Genomic DNA, 18927 nt, shown 5'->3' on the forward strand with positions numbered 1-18927 from the left:
CCTGCTGGTGCAGAGCTTCCTCCAAGCCTGCAGGTAAATCAAGCCTTCAAAAGCACCAAAATCCAGCTGCTCTTCTCTCCTCACATCCCAGGGCTTTCTTTAATAAACCCCATCCTGGGAAAGTGGAAAACAGAGTTGTTTCCTGCTTTTGGAGCATTTTCTGAGTCCTTTTTTTCCCAAAGGCTCCCAGGGCCAGGAGCCAGGTCTTGTCCATCTCTTCCTGGTGGGAATGGCCAAGGAATGGTCTGGAGGGCAGGACTGGGCCAGGAAAGGGCAGTGATCCTTTTTTTCTTGCAGGAAACCACTGGGGAAGGCTGGATTTTCAATCCCCACCTCCCCCACGTGCCAGCTATCCCATCCCCACCCTCTGAGCACTGCAGGAAAAGCCATTTGCCAGGCTTTAGGAGCTCTGTAAACACATCCCAAACGTGGCTCTGGGTGACAAATGCCCACGTCAGGCAGCAGCTGCCAAGTGCCAGAGTGGCATCCTGTCCCCAGCCAGGCCCATGCGCGAGGCATCCGCGCTCCCAGGATTGCTGGACTTTTATGGGCATGGAAAAGGGAGGCTTTAAACACTCCAGGTTTCTGTGCATTGGGATGTGCTGGCTCAGATATCCCTCAGAGGTGCTCTGCAGAGGACACAGAGGGGCTGGCACAAAGCAGAAGTTTGGGATGCGCCATCCGTCATCTTCCCGCTAACGGATGTCCTGGTTTGTCCCAAAAAATAAATAAATGTGGCTTTTAATTCCAGGTTTGCATCCTTGGGGTAGTTGTGGCAGTGACAAAGATGTCCTGGGTTCCTGTGGAAAATTATAGGAAATTTTAACAGGAGAAAGGAAGGGATTCCCAGGAGGAGGCTTCCAACCCTTGGGAAAACCCACATGTGGCACCTTTGAGTGGCACCACCTTCCACCAGCCTCGAATCAGCAAAGCAAAACCCAAACCCCTGCCAAAAAAAGGTGGCAATGGGATAACATTTAATTCCTGTTCTCACCAGAAATAAGAAGGAAAAACTCTATTTTTTTGAATAAAAGCTGAGCACCCCTTTGCACCTGGATTTGGATGGGGTTGTGACAAGCCTTAGAACCCACAGACTCCCAGAAATCTCCTTTTCCTCTCTTCCCTAAGGAATCCCATGGCTGCAGAGCTGTGCCTGCTCTCTCTGAAGGGAGCAGCAAAACTTGCATTGACAGGAGCAAACCCGAGCCCGTGGAGTGCAGACTCTCACAGGAGAGCCCATGTGCACTTCTCTGTGCTCTCCCAGCCAAAATCCCTTCAGCACGCACCTGCTTTCTGTTTGTTTTGGTGAAAACATGGAGAGGCTCTGGCTCTGCTGAGAAACAGCTCTGATTTCTCTCTAAAATAAAAACTAAAAAAAAAAAATTAAAATAAAAAAAAAAATTTAAAATAGAAAAGAATCAAGTAAAGTATCACTTGCTGATTTCTCTCTCCTCTTTTGGGATTTAGTGGGGTGTCTGTGGAACCCTCTGGTGGAGCCAGCTCCATTCACTGCCAGCATTGTGCTCGGCCCTGTGAAGGTCCTGCCTGCTTTGTTTGTTCCTCTGAGTCATCTCACAAACATCCCAGCACAAGGTCCAGAGGCTTACAGGGAGCACAGGGGAGCCAAAATCACCAGATGGAGCAAAGCACATCGTAAGGGGATGACATTTGGCACGAGAAGCAGGGGAGAATCAGGGTTTGGTTTGATCTGCCCCAAATTATCTCACCGCTTCTCCGCAGGAAATTGTTGAGGTTGAACCAAAAATCAGGATCAAGTTTTAGATCATTTTCCCTTTGCACGTTCCTTCAGGACCCCACATCTCTCAGTATGCAACCTATTAATTACAAATCCACACACACACTCACGTCCCATCTGATTATTTGGGCTTCAGCTGACCCTGCAGAGGGAAGCAGATGAAAGCAATAATCAGTTCATTCAGCTACAAAGAGAAAATTAAAAAAAAAAAAAAAAGGAAAAAAAAGGAATCAAAGCTAGATAAACATATCCTGTTCTCATGGAAAACAACAACAAAAAGGGCTGAACTGGCAGGGGAATTAACAGAGTTCTTCCACACCTCTGTCAAAATGGGATGCTGGAATCCGTGGATGGCAGAAGTGGGGACCACAATGTCCCTGCTGTCCCCTGGGACCCGAGGGAGGCAGAGCACCCCAGCCTGGGGCTGGCAAGGCTAATTTGGCTAATTTGGGTAATTACTGGGGTTGACCCAGGCTGTTGATGCTGGAGCCTTGCGCAAAGCTCTGCTGGCTTTTCCTGGCAGCAGGGCAGGGCTGCTTCCAAAAGGCCTCTTTGAAGATGGAGACATCACACCCCCAGCACGCCAGGGCTCCCTGCTCAGTCCTGCCCTCATCCTGGATGGGAGGAGAAACAGCAAGAAAGGAAGAGGATGGAATGTTCTGGAAAAATCCTGACTTAATGATGTTTTCTGTTGGATGGAGATGCTTCCCTAAAGACAACTCACAGCACTTACACCAGACCAAGGAGAGTTTCTGGCTGGTTTAGACAACAAAATCAAGTTGGTGTAAAAATTCCAGCCTTTTCCATGCTCCACAGAGCTACGAATAAGATCATACTGTGGTATTTAAAATTATTATTGTGATTTAAGCTGATTATTAAAACAACCAGGGATGTTATAGTGCTAAACCTTTAGTGCTTAAGGGGCAGACCAGACTCATCTGGGGGGGCCACAAAAATGTTCATTTCACCTGGAAAAATAAATTATTGTGCCGGATTTAGCTGCCTATCATCCAAAAAAAAAAAAAAAAAAAAAGAAATAACTACAAGGGGACCACCTGAGAGCTGGGAAAATCCAAAGTTTTGCTAAGGAAGAGGAATTCCCAGCAGCTGCAGAGCTGGGCCAGCACACTTTGGAATTACGTGCAGAAATGGCTGCAGAGAGATGTTATTGAGCTGAAAACTGTTCTCACCATGAATTCCAGGGAATGCAGGAGAGCCTGCGAGGGAAGAGCTGAGGACAGCACATATCCCATTACATCTTTAACCACCCAGATTCAATTTTGAGCTCAACACAAAACCCACAAAGGAAAAACGAGACTTTTCGAATCAAGAGAAAAGGGACAAATTTCAAATAAAATGTCTCCACCTCCAGTAAAATCCCAAATTAAGCAACAACAGCCTCGTGCTCTGGGAAGTTATTTTCCCTTCAGTCATCTCCACTTGGCCCCCACTGAGCTGCTTCAGGGGGTCAGGTTCGTAAAATCCAATGTTTGGAGCAAAATCCACTGGAATTGCACACAGCTCATGGCAGCAGGGCTGGATCACAGCTCCTGCCACAAACTGGGGCCTCCAGCAGCTTTTTTTATCCTGCAGCAGCTTTTCCAAGGGCAAGGCTTGACGCTGAGCAGGAGGCAGTGGCAGTGGGAGATGCTTTCTGTCACAGGGCAGCGAAAACGAGGGGCTGTGGGCAGAGCTCCAAGGATGATGTTTTGGATGATGTTTTCGTGCCTTGCAAGAATCCTGACACAAATCAGGGCTGGGGGTTGTGGGGATACCCGGCAGGAGCCTTTCCCTGCCACATTTTATAGTCCAGAAATAAATGTGGTGGATGATGCAGCTGCGCACGGCTGGAGGTGCAGATCTGTGTTTGAGGGTGATATGGAGCCTCACTGTGGAGAAATATTTCCTTGACTGGGCTATTTTCAGCCAAAAAATTTGGAATTTTAAAAAATTTTGAATCCAAAAATTTTGAAGTTTAAAAAAGAAGGTGTACTTCACCTTCTTCAGGCGGGTCCAGCTGATGAGAAATCCATTTTTGGCTGGGAAACTCCAATCCTGCAGGAATTCCACATGAGGGACCCAACACTGCTTTCAAATCTGGCTTACAGAGAGGGACCACAACCATTTCCATGGACCAGAACATTCCTGGTTATTTCTCATTGCAACTTGAGAAAATTTTAAATTTAAATTTAAATAAAATGTGTGAAAATTTGATATTTGGGGGGACAAGGAGGCAGCAATGTTTTGGAGTCTAAATCCCATCAAATTGGCCATTTCTCTTTGAGCCTGCTTGAGGATGAGATGTACAACAGGAAGAAAATGTTTTGGGGTCAAAACCCCATCAAATTGACCATTTCTCTTTGAGCCTGCTTGAGGATGAACTGCACAACAGCAAGAAAACATTTTTAGTCTGGACTGTCAAGGATGGAAGGATGTTTGTGGTGAGGGAGAAATCTGCCACCCACTGCTGCTGCTTTGGTGTCCAATTTCTGTGGTCCCACTTTGTTCAGTGACTGAAAGACACCAACACAAAAACAAATTCCAAGCTATAAAGTGGGATTTCCAGATAATGCATTATTCCTTAAGGGAAGAAAAATAAAACAACCCAAAAAAAGCATCGGATGGCTCTCTTTCCCTGCTTCATTGACCTTTTCATATTTTCCAGCATTTTTGCAGAGGTTTTTTATGATTTGCAGTGATTGCTGGGAAGACCCCAATCCTCTCAGCTGTCCTCACGCTGGCCCACAGAGGATCAGCCCCTCATCCAGTAGCACCACAGGCCTGAAACAAAACAAAACCAAAAGCAAAGATCGCTGCCAGTGATACAAAACCTCAAAGCCGCGTCTCAGGGATTGGTTCAGCCACCAAAAATTTGGATTCTGGCTCAGGCGAACCAGCCAAAAGCCTCCTGGATTTGTGAAAGTCAGCTGGAGTTTCTGGAACTCTTGGAAGGAAGAAAGGATGGAGAGATTTGGCCTTTTTTTTTTTTTTTCTGTAATTTTCCATGGTCCCAGACTGATGGCAGTGGGATGGGGTGGAGGAGATGCAGAGCAGCAGATTTGGGAGATGATCCAAGACCTTGCATGGTGGTGGCAGGAGCTGCAGGAGAAGTCAATGCTCTCCTTTCCTTGTCTTCCCAAGCCTTCACCCCTTCATTTAGGTCAAAAAAGAGGAGGATGTGCCAAGGTTTGCTACAGTTTGGGGGCTCAGATGTGATTTACGTTTCAGAAATATTCCAAAGTCATCATGCTGCTCTCCAAACCCAACACTGCTATACTCCATCCAAAACTCACACTGGACTTTCCTGTCAGTCCTCACACCCAAAAAATCTGTGCAAGGAGCACGACCCAAATCTGGTCTCTGATCCAGGGTTTGTATCAGAGACCCAAACCCTGATCTCACCTACATGAGCTGGGAATTACAAGAATTACGAGGTCTCCTTCTTTCCCCTACAGATTCCCCAGTGCATGAGCACTTTGAAGCCCCATTTATTCTCCTTTTCCTCATGGAAAAAAGAGGCCACTGCATGGCCTCATGCTCAGAGCGCTCGGAGCAGGCTGTGTGCTGGCTCAGAGCAGAACTTCTCGGTGGGAATTAGGAGGATTGAGAGAGCACTCCCACATGCTGGGAGCAGCCCTGCCTTCCCCAGGGCTGCATGAGGCTCCTGCCCACTGGATCCGTGTGTTCCTGGGGATGACGTATCGTGTTACTAATTCCCCTAATTGCATGTCTGGGCTAAAAACAGGCTGAGTTTTCCTAAGAAGTTACATTCTTAATAACATTACTCCAAGCGCTGCGGTAAACCCGAGTCGATTTTTCAGCCACGCACGTAGGTTGTAAATCAGGGGGAGAGATGCAGATAGTGTTTACCTTAAGCTTGTTTATCTGCCTCTGCCACTCATTTGTTCTGGGCTTTGCCAAGATGCAGCAACACGAGATAGAGAGACTGGAAGGGATTCAAGCTTTCCTTCTCCAGGCTCCTACTGCGTGGAGCCTTTCCAGGAGCGCAACGGCCCTGAATAACCACACGCAAAACTCTTTTCCCAAAGAAATTCCAGCAGGGAAACGGACAGCTAGATGGAGATTTCCCTTGTTTTCAATACCCCAGACACTGTGCCTTGTTGGGGCAGATTTGCTCTTGAGTGAGAGCACATTTGAAGAGGGAAATCTTGGATGCGGGACAGCCCTTACAGATGCGCCTCTTCCAGGGATGCGCGGCCCTGCCGTGATGTACTTTGATAACTCAGAGATTATTTTGGGTTCCAGCTTTGTTGTCTGGCACGGAACAGCTCCCTGGAGACCCCCAGGAGATGGTGCAGAGTGCAGGAGGTGGGGAACACGAGCTGCCCCCGAGCAGCCGCCTTGGCTCCATCCCCTCCCATGGGGACCAGCAGGACAGCGCGGGGCTGAGTCACCAGAGAGGAGGACACAGCCCTGGCCATGCACAGCAAGATGTGCCCAGGCGCTTGACCCAGGAGTGAAGCAATCTGGAAAGTGGAATTTTTTTGAGGGCAGAGAGCGTTGGTTTTCCAAATGGGATTTTTTAATTTTTTTTTTCGTTCTTTTTTTTTTTCAGCCGTGAATATCAATCCTGCAATTTGCACTGGGGCCAGGAAATGACACACATGTGCATTGTTGCCACCTCCAGAAAGGAGAGGGGAGGCTGCCTTTGGCCATGGCCCAGCAGCAGTGAACATGCACTTTTGGGAAGAGCATGAGCTCACCATGGAAAGGCCACTTGCAGAGGGAAGAGAATTGTTCTCCTTTTAACACCAACATCTTCCCTAGAGCACCAGAAAAACATGGAGACACAGAGAAACTCTCCTTTGGAAACACAGAAAGTTGGAGGAAAATCCTGCCCAGTAGGGGTGGATTTTTTTGGGAGATTTCCATTAAGAGTTGTCCCTTATTGTCCCCATTTTCCTTTTCCCCACCAGCAGCAGGTTGGGATGGGCAGCAACACCCAAGGTAAATTCTCTGATGGATTCAGGGAGAATTTCTTCTCAGAAAGGGCTGTTAAACATTGGGATGGGCTTCCCAAGGAGGTGGTGGAGCCCCTGGAGATGTTCAGGGAAGGGCTGGATGTGGCACTCAGTGAGCTGGGATGGCTGGGGATGGATCAGAGGCTGGATTTGAACATTCCCCATCCCAGGGGCTGCTCCTCCTTCCTCACATCTCCATCCACCTCTGCTGGGCTCCACCAACAGAACCAGCCTGCCAATTTGTCATAAATGTATTTATCCAGGATTTTTTTCTTTTTTTTTCTTTTCTTAGCTTAGGGAGCAGCAGGGAAATGAAGGAAAATACTGAACTTTGGGATATTTGGAGGGCATCTGAAGGTGTGATGGCCCTGGAGCAGCCACTGCTGTGCCAGAAATGAGCTTATTGCAACACAGGGGAGGAAAGATGTGTGCATCACTTCCCAGCAGAAAACGCTTTTCCTCTCCTGGGTCTTGGACACTTCAAGCTTGGAAAAAGCAGATTTTTACTATTTTTAAGTGTTGAAATTACGATACTTTGTATCAGAGGTCACTCATAAACCCGACCCTACAATTTTCCATCTCCCTTCATTTACGCCATCCCATTTAAATTACCAAATTATCAAAAAAAGTTCTTTCAAGGCAATTTTTGGTCATCCAGATCACGACAGGGCAAAGGACTAATTATGAGCAAGTCTCAATGAGTCCTTTTCCACCCCACACACAGCTGGAGCAGCGACAGGGACGTGTTTGCATCTTGCTGTTGCTTTGCTGTGAATAATGGATTTCCTGTTTGCCAGGACTGATGAGCTGGAGAAAATAATGACAATTAAAAAAAAAAAAAAGTATTGGATGACTGGCCAGAAACACAGTGTAATGTGCTTTTTAAAGAGAGTGAGCTTGAGTGGTAAATAAAATTGGAGCCCAGACTGGCTGTTTTTTATGTCAGAGCCAAGTGAGTTCAGCTCTGGAAAACATCCAGGGGACCTTTCCTGCTTGGGAGAGGAATGGCAGGGAGGGTTGGATGAGATTTTCCCTCGCACAGGTAAAGAGGGAGAGGTCGGATGCAGGGAGCACCTCTTGCTTTGTGCTGAGTTTATTGGGGGCCAGATCCAGCAAAAACCTAGAAATTTTTAGGAGGAATTTGGGATTATGTCTGTCTCCACATCCAAGAAAAAAGAGGATGACCAAGCTCATGCATCGATCTCTGCAGAGAAATCTGAGTTCTGTTCTTCATGAGCCAAGCCTGAACCTCTCTGACAACTCAGAAGAAAATTGGAGACCTCAGCATCTCCATGTTGCCCCCCAGATTTAAATTTTCTCCCCCAAAGGAGGAGCTCTGGATGCTGCTGGAGCATCATCCCACCCCTCCAGACCCAGCTGCTTTGCTGTGCTCCACACCAACCTCTGAGGTGTTTTCCTGCCCTTCCTCGATTGCTCAGTGCACATTTTTGTGGGATAAATTAATGCATTTTTGGAAGTTGACAGCTCGTTTACAGCCTCAGATGGTCAAAACCGAGGAATTTCTCTTGGCCTTGGGCTGCATTTTGTGGGCAATCCATGAAATTGTTGCCGTGGGAGAGAGTTTCCCTCCACCACAGACCTGGTCTTTGCTGAGCTCAGTCAGGCAACCCCAAAAAATTCAGCAGGACACTCATCCTGTTAATTAGTGCCCTTAATTAATGACACACATCTTTAATTAATTAGGCACCCCTTCCATTCCCAATTGTCCTCTTTCTCTCTCCAAGCCCTGGGATGATTTTCCAGCAATGACCCAGGGCAGGGTGAGGTGGCAGAGGTGACACCAGCAAAGGGGTGGCAAAGGAGGAAAATTCACCTCTCCCACCAAATTTACCCAAAAAATTTACCTGAAAATTTACCTGCCCCGCCAAATTTACCTGAAAATTTACCTGCCCCACCCTTCAGCCTTCTCCAGGCACTGCTGGGAGCAGCTGGGTTGTGGCATTTCCTAAAACACAGAGGAAATATTGATGCCAGATGGGCATCTGAGAGGGATTTTGTGTGCTGGAGATGTTTCCTAGAAATCCAGAGTGTCTTCCCCATTTCCCTGACTCCTCTTCTAAAATAAGAGGTGCTAAACCCTAGGAGAAATCCTCCTGCTCACAATTTTAGGATTCTAAAATAAGAGGTGCTAAACCCTAGGAGAAATCCTCCTGCTCACAATTTTAGGATTCTAAAATAAGAGGTGCTAAATCCTAGGAGAAATCCTCCTGCTCACAATTTTAGGATTCTAAAATAAGAGATGCTAAACCATAAGAGAAATCATCCTGCTCACAATTTTAGGGGTTTTTTCCCCTCCCTGCTCACCTGGCTCCCTCTGTGCTCCTATTCCTTAAATTCAACTGATTTTTACAGCTCCAGGCTCAATTCCTCCTTCTGTCATTTAGGAGGTGTCTTTCCCTTCTTGATAATAATTTTCTCCCTGTTGAACAACAGTTTTTGATATCTGAGGTCTTCCTAAACATCCCTGCTCATCCTGAGACCCTCAGCCACCCTATAAATACAGCAGAGAGCTCTCATCTAACTCTACTTTTAATCAGGGTTTCACAATATTTAATAAAAGAGGTGTTTGTTTTTTTTTTTTCCTGTAAGTGGGAGCACTGGGATAGAAAATGCAGGAGATAACTTTGGAGTGGGAAGTCAGATATTTTATCAAACTGAATCTGGTAGACACTGAACAAAACTCCAATGGTTTAAAGGTTCAGGACCCTTTCAAACTCCTTTATTTCTTTTTTCCAAGTCACGGCAGAGAAAAAGAGCCATTTGTTAGAAAAACAGTGTCAGGGAAGGTCCATGTGGCATTTGCCAATGTTACATCATCAAAGCTAAATCTCTGACAGATCTGTAAACAGCAACTTTTCATGGAGATGTCGGCAGAGCCTGGAGCTCGTGCCTTTCAGCACAGTGTTCCTGCCCCTGCAGCCAGGGGAAAATGCATGGAAAAGGATCAAACCCCCTCGCAGCTTCCCTGTCCTTTACATGTTTGGGATTTGCATCATAAAGCTGAGGTTTTCCTTTAAAATCAGAATAAAGTACTCCAGCCTGGGGCAGGTTGCGCAGTGAGGGGATGAATGTTCCTCCATCCCAGACCTTGGGTAGCAAGGTGGGATTTGGCTGGGAAAGGTGATCCCCACTTCCAAAATATTGCCCTGGGAATCCTCGGGGTTGAAAAGCCACCTCTGTCCTCAGTGCTCTCAGGGGCAGAGGTTGCAATGAGGGGCTGGGGAGATGTGAAAGTGAATTAAAATCCCCCATTACCTCTCTCAGGATTCTCCAAAACCTCTTCCAACCCTTTATGGACACAGACCCAAAGCAATCCTGCTGGGGAGAGCGGGGCTTGGCTTGTTCTGCTTATCAAAGGATCAAGTGCATTTTAATTTGAATAAACAAGAGCTTAAGGTATTACAAAACCCTTCCAGGAAGCTGAGTGTGAGCAGCTTACATTTATTTTCTGTTTTTCTTCCCTACTAGTCTGATTTCTCTGCTCATCTTCTGTGTTTCATTTAAATATGAATTAAAATTAATCCTTCCACTCCAAGCTTTGAGTCCAGACCCAATATCTAAACACATCTCATGTGAACCTGCACTGCAATAAAAGGGATTTGCTGAAAACACAAATTTTTGTCATCTTTCTGAATTTTTGCCCCTGTGGGACACTCACTCCACTTGCTCTCAAGAGGAAGAGAGATTTTATTCCATTTTTTTGTTGCTTTCAGAGTAATTTTAAGCTCCCACTGATTTGCAGAGGAACTCAAAGGATGTGCTGGTGCCTCCCAGGGCTGTGCCCACCATCCCCAGGGTGATTTTCCATGGGTTGGAGGGACCATGTGAGACACCCTGCTGGAGCTGCCGCTGAAGTGGCAGCCCCTCCACAACAGCAGATTTTCACTTCATCCATATTTATAGCAAAATGGAAACAAAACGTGCTTTAAAGTAAACATCAGAATTTCCAGAGTCAGGCTGATTTTCTGGCTTTGGTAAATTCCCAACCAAAGCTTTTCACAGTGGGAGCAACAGGGGGAAAGGTAAAGTAGGGAGATTGAAATTCCAGCCTGAAAAGTGGGAAAGTGGTCACTGATTTTAACAGCGTCAAGTTGTATGATAATTATATTATTTATGAATAATGAATATAAAATATAAATATATATAAATATTATATAATATAAATATTATATATAATTATATATCTACATATTTACATATTTATATATTTATATATAAATATATTTATATATTATATACAATATGAATATAAATATATAAAATATATAGATTATAAATAAATATTTATAAATAATTATATTATTTATAATTATATTATTTATTTCTAAAGTTTAATAGTAATAATAAATTATTATTATTACTATAAAAACTAAGAAATAGATATAGATATAGATATAGATATAGATATAGATATAGATATAGATATAGATATAGATATAGATATAGATATAGATATAGATATGGATATAGATATAAATATAAATGTAAATATAAATATAAATATAAATATAAATATAAATATAAATATAAATATAAATATAAATATAATAATTATTCTTAATTGTGAGCTAAAAAAAGAGAGTAAAGCTGGTGGCTTCCCTTGGTGGCACAAAAAGCCTGGGGATAAAAAAACCCCACAACACCATCCATTAAACACTGCAAAAATTGAAACTGAGCTACAGAATGAAACTTGATGTCAGGATGAACCACACGCTTACAGAGTTTGCAGAGATGTTTGCATCCTTATTCTATTTGCACAAGCTCAAGAAGGGACAGCTTGCCCCGGTGAGCATTTGCAGAAGGACAGATTTACCCAAACCCGGTTAAATCAACAGCAGGCGAGCGTCATCACGGAGGGCTCTTGGGTTTTTCCCTGGCGTCACAGGAGGAAGGTGAGGGAGCAGATGTGACCACAGAGTGTGTCATCAGCGCTGTTTGGCCAGGGTGGCTGCAGGAATTCAGTGAGGCAGCCCAAGGAAAGAGGGTCCAAAGCGTGGGAAGAGCCAAGAGTCCATCCTGAGGGAGAAGCTGAGGGAGAAAGGAGGATCAGGAGGGATCTTCTTGGTCTGCACAGATCCATGACAGGAGGGAACAGGGACAGGGACAGGAGCAGAGGGAACAGCTCAGGCTGGGCCAGGGCAGGCTCAGCTCGGACAGCTGCAGGAATTTCCCCATGGAAAGGGGGGTCAGGGATGGGAACTGCCCAGGGAGGGCTGCAGTGCCCATCCCTGGAGGTGTCCAAGGAGGTGGCACTCAGTGCTCTGGGCTGGTGATGAGGTGGGGATGGGGCACAGCTTGGATTTGATGGTCTTGGAAGGCTTTTCCAACCTCAATGATCCTGGGATTCTAAGAACTAAGGGCAGAACTGAGAAGTTGGCTTGTTGGTCTATGGAAATGTCCCCTCTGGCCACCAGCAGGAGCCCAGCAGGCTGATTGGGACAGGGATGATAAAAGAAACATTTTCCCTGGATAAAATGGAATCTACTTTGCCCAGGTTTGGATAGTAATGTGGATAACACTTTGGACTCTCCTTGAGGCTCCAATGAGAGGCTCTCACCAGGCTGCCCAAACATTTATCCTCCGGTCACACAGGAGGGTCCCATTCCATGTCTGTCCCACATCTTGGAGAAGGAGAAACTGTTACAGGCAATTCAAGGCTTTGGACAATGACCCAAGCAGGACTGAGCTCCCTCAGAACTGTATTTGAGTCCAAGGAAGCATCAGGAATTACCAAAACCCCCTCAGAGCTCAGTAGATGTGACAGTGCTGGTGACTCAGGCCACAGAGAGTCCCTGCGAGAGCACATGTGGGGTGTGACCTGGACACCTGAGCTTTGTTTTGGGAGACACCTGGGTGGCTCCCTGACATCTGAAAAATGTGAAGGTCCTCACTGGGAAGGATCCAAAACACCCCTTTGGTTTCAAATCTTTTGTGACCACAACGAGCTCCTTCCTCATTCTGCTCAGGAGGCAGAAACTTTCCTTGCAAACCCCTGCCCCTATAAATGTCAAGGAAACCAAAAGAAAAACAATAGAAATAATAAAAATAAATTAGCAATTATGCAAATATGCAGGGGGGTGGCCATCTGTGACACCTACAGAGGGTGCTGGGGGTGATGTCCTGATCCAGGGCTGGGATCTCCAGGAATCTTCTCCCCTTGGTGTCATGACACCCCCTCCTTACTCATCCCTCTGACGCCCCAACGCATCATGGATTTTCCAGCGTGGCTTCACATGGGCTGTGGGCTGGACACAGGGAGAGCCAGCACATCCATGACCCCAAACATCATCTCCACGTGCTGCCCTGCTGCAGGGCTTGGGGAGCGTGACTCAGGCCCTGAGCCTGCCAGCTTGTGAGGATGAGCAGATCCACCATATCTGGAGGTCAGCAATGAGGAATCAGCCACAGCCTGGCTCCACATTCTGGGAGCAGCTGCTCTGAGCCATCCATTCCCATCCCAAAGGAAACCCATCCTCACCCCCAGCACCTCCCAAGCTCTGCAGATCTCCCTCCCCAGCAGCATCTTTGCTCCATGAATTATCCTGGGCTCCCTCTCTGCCTCCGACTCCGGCCAGCCAAGCTCCAGGGCACGCTAAATTCAGCCCCACATTTATTATCCTAAAAAATGTGGGAAATAGGAAGGGTTGTAATTTCCCAAATTACTTTTCTTCTCGCTAACAGAAGCTGGCAGCAAATATATTTCAAATGTAAATATTTAAGTACTTACTTGCAAGCACAATTACCTTTTTTTTGTCCGTGACTTGTTTCATTCAGAAGCTAAAAATACTTCCTCAGGAAACAAACATCTGCGCTGGATTTTGGGGAGAAATTTTAAATTCCTGGCTTAATAATTTTACCAAGAGTTAATTATTCCGAGGGTTAATAATTCTAACAGTGTTTTCCCCATTTTTTGGAAATCAGAAAACATGTGAATATGAAATTGCAAAAATGTGACAGAGTCCAAAAAGGACAATACTTGTTTATAACAGCCAGATTAATGTTGTGAGGTTCATTTAGCCTTCAGCTTTTCCTTGGCTCCTTCTGAGCGTGGAATCATTCCCCCGAATGCCTGAGAAATGAGCAGGCTTCAACGTTTTTATTTATTTGGATGAGCACAAAGTGAGGGGGAAAAAAGTTCCTGCCTGCTCTCGAGGCGGAGAAATCGCTGTCGCTCCTTTCCCCCGCGCCGGCCGTAAAACGTACAGAAATGTAAAGCAATAAAAATTTTATGAGGGGTTGTTTTTATAATGTTTACCAACCTCCTGCCTCCCTGACGCTTTCCAGAAGATAGGATTTTAATAGGGCTTTTTTCAGTCCATAAGGGAAAATCCCAATTTTAGAGGGTTTTCAGCGCAGTGGTTTTTCAGCATCTGCTCCCCCAATTTCTTCCTCTGTCTCTTTGGCTTCACTGTGATTTTTTGGTCATGGAAATTTAAAATATAACATGGATAACAAATAACATGTAGGTGTAAAATACAATGGAGATGTGAAATATAATATAGATGTAAAATATTACATAGATGTGAAATATGATGTAGATATAAATTACAAGGTAGATAAAAAATACCGTTTAAGTGTAAAATGTAGATGTGAAATATAATGTAAATAGAAAATACAATGTAGATGTCAAATATAATGTAGATAGAAAATACAACGTGAATGTGAAATACAATTAAGATGTAAAAATAATGTAGATGTAAAGTGTCATGCAGAGGTAAAATACAATGTAGATGTTAAATATCATGTAGGTGTAAAAGATCTTCACATTTCATCAAAAATTAAGAAGGTTTAATCGGGGAAATAAATGCTTGTAAAGCGTTTCTAAGAAAGCAAATAAATAATTAAAGGTACTAATTTTGCTGCTGATTTGAACAAATCACAAAGCCACACAAGCTTGACTCTGAAAATTTCTTCGAGCAGCGATTTTTTTTTTTAAATCCCATTATTGTGAATGACCTCCCGGATTTCTCCAAAGGTACCAAATCCATCTTGCGCTGTCTCTGCAGGGGCAGAGGATCTCTCCTTTTCATACAAGAGCTGTTTATTAGCCCGAGGTTGATCCCTGATTTATCCATGTGGATTTCCAAAGCTCCGTGGGCTGGGTGCGCGGCGAGCCCTGTGCCTGTCGTATGTTCCCTCTGACGTGTTTACAAGAGTTTTGATTTACACCTTCCAGGTGTTTCTCTTGGAAAATATCCCTGCCTTTGGTTTACACATTTTTCCAATATGTTTGTGGTCATCAGCAAACTCCCCCATTTGTTACAGGGGATGTGCCAGGAATAAGGGGGTGTAATTTTTGTCTGGAACTCGCTGGAGAAATTTGGATTTTAAAAAGAACCAGGTAGTTTATTGACAGAATTAATAAAATTCACAAAATCCATATTTTATATCAAATTAGAGTTTTTTTGCTCAGAGACTGGGTGTCAGTCTCATGCTTGTGGTGCACTTTTCTTGATACAAAGCAGACAATATTTAACCTAAAGTGAGGGTTAAACATCTTTTACAGTTTTGTTTTTCACCTTTTTTTTGAAGAACCCAATTTATCATCACACAAAAAATTAATCCTATTTATATCACCAGAAAATATTTTATATTTGTATATTTTTTATCTTTATATTTTATATTTATAATATCCAACCATATTTTCAGTGCAAAGCTTTTCATAGAACCAAAGCTAAGCATATTCTGAGGTTGCCAAAATGCTAAAAATAAAACCAATTTCTTTCAATTTATTTTTAATTCTGCGTAAGTTTAGCATCAATTTTTAATGCTGGATTAGTGCTGCCTTTTCATTCCAGGTCAGAAGCCAGGTTATGTTTCTGGAAAGCTTAGAAAGAAAAACTGTCATTTATTAGGGGGTACAAAGTAACTCAGAAAATTGTTGTTTTAATTCAGAAGGAAAAATATTTTCTGGGGCTCAGCTTGCCTTTGCAGGAATAGCAAAACCTTCCCCATTAGCACTCGGATCTACACAGGTTTTCCACATCCCAGTAAAATGTTATTAAAATTATAAATGCACAGTCCAGCAATATTCTCAAAACAATAGATTTTAATAAAATATCAGAATGATCCTTCAGCATTTTTTCCAGACAAATCTGCACTGGAGTTCGCAGGATTTATCTGCAAGAGAAGATAATTAACTGAAAGAATTTAGCTGTTAATTTTATTGTTTTATTAATGAAGCACTTCACTAATTTAAGTTTATCCTCAAGCCCGTTGAACATCATGAGCTTGGTTTGGGTTCTTCAGAAGACACAAAAATCTGGTGCATATTTGAGATGAGAAATGGGAATAACAAGCACAGCAGAAGTTGGAATAACACCCGTGTGAGAAATGGGAAAAACCACATTGTGCCAAACCCCTGCAGAAATCCTGGGCAAGGCAGAGTCCTCCTTTCCCAGAGGCTCAGGAATCACCTGCAGTGCTCAGAGAGGGATTCCTAGAGAACATTAGTGGAATATTATCAGCCTTTCCAATGGAGTTAAATGAAGGAAAGAAAACCGGCGATTATTTGAATTCTGAGCGTGTGGCGCTGACAGCAGAAAGGGAATCTGGAAACGCTGATTGTTTTAAGGAAATCTGGAAATGCAGATTTATTCCAAGGCTCTGGGAAGTGAAAAGTTCCATTTTCCATGCCTACCCAACCCCAAACTCCTTGTGCAACCCTTCCCTCAAACGCCCTCCTTGGCGAGCTCATCCCAACCAGCTCGTGAGTCGCCGTGGGGTGAACGCTGGGCTGCTCTTCCCAAGGCAGTTTTCCTTGGAATTGGGAAGCAAATCCCAGCAGCGAGGGGTTGCACGACATAAAAATAAGAATATGAAGCAATCCCTCGGCTCTAAAGCCAGAAAAGATTGGATGGTTGTAAATGCATGGTAAATTGGGAGGCAGATTAGCAGCCTTACTTTGGAACCTCCAAACATCTGAAACCCGTTTCCTGTTTAAAAAAGAAAAAAAAAAAAGAAGAAGGAGGAAAAAAAATCAAATCTAGGTGGATGACCTCAGGCAGGATTCACTTTTTTTATTAACAAACGCAAATTGTACATCATCGTGGCAAAAAAATTGGAAAAAAAAAAAAAGAGAGGAGGAAAAAAAAAAGAGGGCCGCTCTTGGTGGTCTCGATCCCTTCTGTATATGAGAGAAAGGGGATGAAAAAAGCAGAAAAAATAAACTTTACCTTCTCACTTTCAGGGTGGGCAATGCCATTCCGGCGGCGGGGTCCTCGGCTCTGGGAAGTGTTAGCGCTGTCACCGCAGCCCCGGCCGGTCCCAGCGCTGCGCGCCCCGCTCCGCGCTCCCAGGGAAAACATTCCCCAAATTCCTGCTGCTCCCTTCTCCCCATCCTCGCCCGCCATCCCAGCGCCGCAGGTTCACGGCGCTACTGTCAAATTGCAGGGGACAGGGCTAATCTAAAGCAGCAGCGACTCAGCAGCGAGGAAAAACATTGACAAATTTGCTGTTTCCAATCCTTTCTACTCTTTCCAGTCTGTTGTGTTTTGGTTTCTATTTTTTCTCTTTTTTTTTTTTTTTTTTTTTTTTTTTGTCCCAAAGCTATAAATACACAGCAGCAGCTGTAACTTGTTGGTGAAATGTGCTTTATAGATCTGTTCTGGCACAATGCTTGTTTTACTGGGTTCAAATTTGATATTGGGAGTTCTGATTTTTATGTCTTTAATGGTCCCGCTGGCTTTGAGCTGCTTGTTGCTGTGCCCTGGTGAGGCTGGAAGCTCTAAAAGCTCATTAAAAAAGGTAACACATGCTCAAAGATCCATTTAGTTATTAAATTGTGGGAAAAAAAAAAGCTGTTGTCTTTTTAAAGCAGTACATATTTCATGTTTATTCGTTGATTTAATGTAAAGTCTTTGGCAAACCACAGAATCATTAAATTTGCCTTTTTTTCCCTGCCTTTGGGACATTGATTTCTTACTGGACATCTGTCATAAGATTTGAGGGTTTTGCATGGAAAGAAAATTCTCTTTGACCTCAAAAAGAGGGAGAACAGGTTGGATACGATCTAGTAATCAGCATGGAAAAAAATTCAAGGATTTTTTGGCCAGTCAATCCTATGTCCAACCAATAATTTTGTGAAACTGCAGGTCTGAGAGGTGCACAGGTGTTAGCTCATAATTTAATATAGCATTAAAATCTATAAACGAGGGGAGCCAACTCTTACCCACCCACTGACATCCTCGAGCTGCGAATCAGACGCAAAATTTATAGCAAGGCATTTATAATTCCACATTATTATAAATAATTTGCCCTTTATTGCAAATAAATCACCCTTGTTCGCCCCAAAAGTTGTTCCTAGGACACAGCCTGGAGAGGGACGTTCCAGAGTGCCCTGACACCCATTCCCAACAATCCCAGCAGTTATTTTTCTAATGAGCGATGACTCCGACATTAAGAAAATCAATTAATCTTCTGTGGGCTCTTTCAAATGAATCCTCATATTATCTGGCTATGCCCTCAGCCAGGATAGTTTAGAAAATACCAGCTCCTATCTTATCTTGTCACTTCTTACGCTGATGGGGGGGAAAAATAATGGCTGGGAGAGCCACAGGGGAGGATAATTAGTAAAATCAAGTGACTCGCTGTTTGTTTGCCTGGCAAAATGAACTTTTACCCCTCCACAGCCACTCCTCCCCCCCAGTTTTCACCATCTTATCATGCAGCATTTGACATGACAGGTTAATGAGGAAACCCCCAAATTGGGCTTCTGCAGCTAATTGTGCCCGTGGTGGCTCAGGGCTGGGAGGGCTCCATGGTCCCCAGGAAATCTGAGCTCTTGGGGGGATGGAAAGGCTGAAAACTTATAGAAACACTCACACAGAGACACTGAAATTCTGAATTTATTGTTGCTTTTAATTCTGGGGAAATAAATCTGCAGATTTTACAAGATCCTGGCCTGAAGAGCAGTTTTGATTTCTTCTCTTTTCATGGATTTCATCATTATTTTTTAAGGTGACTGAAGCATCCCCCCAGTCTCCCCCGCAGTGCACTCCTTTGTAAAATGCAATTTTTAGACAAAAATGCAAAAATTTGGACAACTGAAGGCAAATTCTTGATATGGGTGTGAAAGAGAAGCACATGGTGGGTGTTCCCTGATAATTATGCAGTGGTGGCATGAAGAGTCGTCCCTGTGCTTGATATCACCCTCTGCTACCTCCCAGC

At 44.2% G+C, this 18927-nt stretch overlaps 1 long non-coding RNA gene across 4 annotated transcripts; it reads right to left on the reverse strand.

The window, feature by feature from the left end:
* Window positions 1-230: 230 nt before the first annotated feature.
* On the reverse strand, window positions 231-17020 carry LOC134424395 (uncharacterized). 4 transcript variants are annotated; one of them, XR_010029411.1, is made up of 6 exons: window positions 16935-17020; window positions 13503-13570; window positions 11478-11775; window positions 1728-1898; window positions 1287-1369; window positions 231-800 (listed from the first exon to the last, which is right to left on the reverse strand). It is a non-coding gene; the product is annotated as an uncharacterized LOC134424395 (long non-coding RNA). The 4 variants fall into 4 exon arrangements; XR_010029408.1 differs by having other exon boundaries at window positions 13503-15879; XR_010029410.1 differs by having other exon boundaries at window positions 11478-11787; window positions 13503-15879.
* Window positions 17021-18927: the final 1907 nt, after the last annotated feature.

The sequence above is a fragment of the Melospiza melodia genome, chromosome 13 (genome assembly GCF_035770615.1).
Source record: "Melospiza melodia melodia isolate bMelMel2 chromosome 13, bMelMel2.pri, whole genome shotgun sequence".
Taxonomy (NCBI): Eukaryota; Metazoa; Chordata; class Aves; order Passeriformes; family Passerellidae; genus Melospiza; species Melospiza melodia.